The sequence below is a fragment of the Blastomyces gilchristii genome, assembly GCF_000003855.2.
Source record: "Blastomyces gilchristii SLH14081 genomic scaffold supercont1.4, whole genome shotgun sequence".
Taxonomy (NCBI): domain Eukaryota; kingdom Fungi; phylum Ascomycota; class Eurotiomycetes; order Onygenales; family Ajellomycetaceae; genus Blastomyces; species Blastomyces gilchristii.
The window spans coordinates 2,099,176-2,103,624 of record NW_003101679.1 but is presented as its reverse complement, the minus strand read 5'-3'; the positions used below and the strand labels follow the sequence as shown (position 1 = coordinate 2,103,624).

Genomic DNA, 4,449 nt, shown 5'->3' with positions numbered 1-4,449 from the left:
TGATGTTCTGTTTCAAGATACTGTTATACAATAGAAAGTATTAGATTGATTACAGAGTGTCTGACAGAGAAATACTTCTCTCACAACATTTATTCCTGACTTTGATATCAAGATTCTAGAAGCAGATAATCAATCTTGAGAGAATTAAATAAAGATTAGTATGCTCAAGAAGACATTAACTTTTGAACTCTTTCAGGCTCTTATAAGTGTAGATAAAGGCCAGACATATAAAGGTTTCTGCATACAACTCTGAGCATTGAATAACTGTCTTATCAAGCTTAAGAGTATACAGAATAGCAGCAGAAGACATTACATGTCAGCTACTTATACACCTGCACTGAGAATTTACAACAATGATGCAGACCGCCATGAATTGAGTAGACTTGAATATCTATATATAAGTAAGAGACTTTATCATCTGAACAGACTTCTAAGTTTCTTTGATCACTTCTGAAGAAGTCACTGACTGATGTCAATGAGAGATGTGCATTAATTGTAATTGATCGGAATACATTACTTTCGACTGCTGATTAGTCAATGTGTCTTCTCACTCAAGAGAAAGATCAGTGTCTTCTCACTCAAAGAATGAATCAGTATCTGTCCACATTAATCACATTACATTAGAGGAAGATTCAGAAGATAACTATGAAAATGTCTCAATGAAACAGGGAATAGAGTAACTCCTGTTCAAATTCACAAGCAGAAGCTTGAAGATTTCAGATAATGACAATTTAAAGAGAAAATGATAATAAATGCAATTCTTGTATCTGCTGTGATAGATAATATGTATAATATGAAACTCATGATAGACAGCAGTCTATGTTATTATACAATGATTAAATCTTCAGTCATAAGACATCATAACCTTCAGTGTATTCTCTTATCAAAACCTCAACTTCTTGCAGAATTTGGTGATTCAAAGGACATTCACACTCATTACATAATAAAGCTAAATATAGATGTCAGAGAACATCAATATAAAGATGTCTATACATATGAAGTGAATAATCTTGACTATAATCTTATGCTAGAACTTGTCTCACTATCTGAATAAGACATCTTATTAAATGCTTAAAACAGGAGTTTAATATTCTCTAATAATAATAGAATTTATGAAGATGATATTCAACAGACTATGAATCTTACACAGATCTCTGTCAATGCTTATGAAATACTCTGAAAAAGAAGTCATTAGCAAGACTGCTGATAAAGTTACTAATAGCAGAATCATGTATTAATCTATTCTGTCAGTCTGGCTGATATCAAGAAAGTTCTAGAGAAGTTATCTTATACTATAATAACAGATTCTCACATAAAACTCTCTCAACAATATTATGAATATCTAGATGTCTTCTGATAAGATAACATTATAAATATATTCTCTTTACAAGACTCAGGAGTAAATCACAGTATCATGTTAGAAAAGAAGAATGATAAGAACTCTGAGTCATTATGAAGCTCTCTTTACAATATGTCTCAAGATGAACTTCTTCTTCTTCAGAAGACACTCAATAATCTGTTGAATAAGAGATTTATATATATTAGTAACTCTTTCACTGCAGCTTCTATTCTCTTTGTAAAGAAATCAGGTGAAGAACTTTGATTCTGTGTGAACTATCAAGATCTGAACAGATTGACAAAGAAAGATTGTTATCTCTTATCTCTTATCAATGAAACTCTAGTATATATCAGACAAGTTAAATAATTTACAAAGCTAGATATCATCACTGTGTTTCATAAGATTCATATCACTGAAGAAGATGAATAGCTTACAGTATTTCAAACATATTATAATCTCTTTGAATGAGTAGTCACACTCTTTGAACTGGCTAATATTCTCAGTACATTTCAGAAGTATATCAACTGAGCACTCTGAGATTTTCTTAATAAGTTTGTATCTGCATATTTAGATGAAATTCTCATCTTCACTGATGAATTCAGAAAGAAATATCAAGAACATGTACAGAGAGTATTATAACTATTATAAGAGAGAAAACTATCAATAGATATTAACAAGTCTGATTTCAAAGTCAGGAGTATACAATACCTAGATTTTATCATAGAAGTGAATAAGAGAATTCAAATGAATTCTGAGAAGATCTTCACTATACTCAAGTGAGAAGCTTCATATACTGTGAAAGATGTATAAAGCTTCATCAGATTTGCTAACTGCTATCAGTGATTTATATAAAACTTCTCAGATTTTATAAGATCACTTACAGAACTTACTAAGAAGAATTCAGTATTTCAGTGATTAGCAGATGCTGAAGCTGCATTTATATAGATAAAGAAGATATTCATTAATATCTCTCTACTGATAATATTTGATTCTGACTGTGAGATAGTTGTTGAAGTGAATTTCTGTGACTATATTATAGAAGAAGCTATATTACAATATGCTGATAAAAATATCTTACAATCATGTATCTTTATATCTAAGAAACTGAGTCCTGCTGAATGCAATTATAAGATCTATGAGAAGAAACTTCTTACAATTGTATACTGTCTAGAAGAGCCCCAGTGGCCGAATGGTTAATGCGGCCACCTGGTAGCGCCTTGGCGTGGTAAACCAAGGCGCGTGGGTTCGAAACCCGCAGGGGATACATTAAATCCGGAACTCAAGCACCTCAGGTTCCTAATAAATACAGAGGTGTACAAATCGCTCCAATGAATCACTCTATGTTCCTGGGCTGGGAAGTTATTATCACATGTATCTAATTGTCACTCCTTTGTATTTTTCTATGTTCTTGTTATCTTGGCGTGGTCTCAACACCTGTATTTCCTCCTGTATAATTAACACTTGACCTGTATTTAACATCACGCAAGGACTCATCATAAGCTCCGCTTGCATATGAGTACAATGGAATAATAATAATAATAATAATAATAATAATAACTGTCTAGAAGAATGAGACTCTGAACTTCAAAGTATTTTTAAATTTGAGATAATCACATATTATAAGAATCTCAAGTATTTCACAATCACTTACAAGCTTACTGAATGTCAGATATAATGATCTGAGCTATTAAGCTGTTTTCATTTCACTATACACTATCACTCTGATAGTTACAACTCAATAACAGATGCTCTCTTATGATGAGAGTAAGATATGTCTTCTGATATAACAGACACCTGTTGAATGAACTGAGAACATTGACTCTTAGATCTGAAGATATTAGTTGATTAAGATGAAACAACTTATAACATTATATATACTTCTCTGATTAGAACACTCTCTCTCTGAACTGTCACTGACACTGATATTAATATCTCAAATTCTCTCACACTGAATGAACTGTGATATATAACAGTCTGAGCTGATGAACTTCTTCAGGCCCTCACTGAAGCAGTATAACAAGAAGTGTCTCAATTTTCTCCAGAACTATGTATAAAGACTGACATCTCAGAATGTTCAATCAATGACAATAATACTCTGTAATTCTGTGAATGATGTTAAGTCTCTCAGTCTGAACCTCTACACACCTGGATAATACAAGAGATGCATGATTCATATATAATCAGTTATCTGAGTTGTGAACAACTGTATTGAATAATCTCTTAAGAATTCTACTGATCTGAGATATTGAATAGTATCAGACACTTTGTCTGAAACTGCAATTATTATTTCTCTATCACTTCATAGAAGAATCATAAAAAAGGCCTGCTGAAATCACTTAATATCTCTGATAGAATCTGATGAGATGTGATAATTAACTTCACTGTTAATCTCTCTGAGAGCAAGAATTATAGAAATGTTCTGATTATTGTGAATTAATTGAGTAAAGATATAATATTAGAATCTTATGATAAGATGAATACTGAACAAGTTACTGAAGTCTGTCTACAGAGCCTGTTCTATCAGATATATGAATTACTGAGATCTATAATATTAGATCAGAGGTGTCAATTTGTTAGCACTCTCTGAACAAGAATCTGTCAAGTTCTCAAGATTACACACTGTTTATAAACTGTTTATTACTCTGTGACTGATGATACATCAGAACAGATAATTCAGACTGTAAAGAATTATCTTTATAAGTTCTACAATTATTTATAAGATGATTGATATGATCTTCTTCTATACACAGAGATTGCTATCAATGATTGAGATGCTGTCTTAACAGATATAAGCCTGTTCTTTCTTACATATGATTATTACATGAAAGTGTTGAATCTTCTAGAGATTACACAGTTCATATTAAATTCTCACAGTCTGATTCAGATCACTGACAATATAGTAATAAAGCTCTGAGACATCTGTGACTGAGCAGAAGCCTTCATGACAAGCACTAAACAAGATTAAGAGAACTGAATCAATGTTCATCAAGACTCTGCTAAGTAATATAAGATAGAAGATCTGATATAATTGAATCTTAAGAATATATGAATCACATACTATCTCACACACTGAATTACTGCTATATAAAGTATAAAGTGATAGAAGTTCT

General features: G+C 31.6%; 1 pseudogene across 1 annotated transcript; it reads left to right on the top strand.

The window, feature by feature from the left end:
- The first annotated feature begins 2,514 nt into the window (after positions 1-2,514).
- On the top strand, positions 2,515-2,603 carry BDBG_16675 (annotated as a pseudogene). The gene has a single exon. The product of its transcript is annotated as a tRNA-OTHER (tRNA).
- The last annotated feature ends 1,846 nt before the right edge of the window (positions 2,604-4,449 follow it).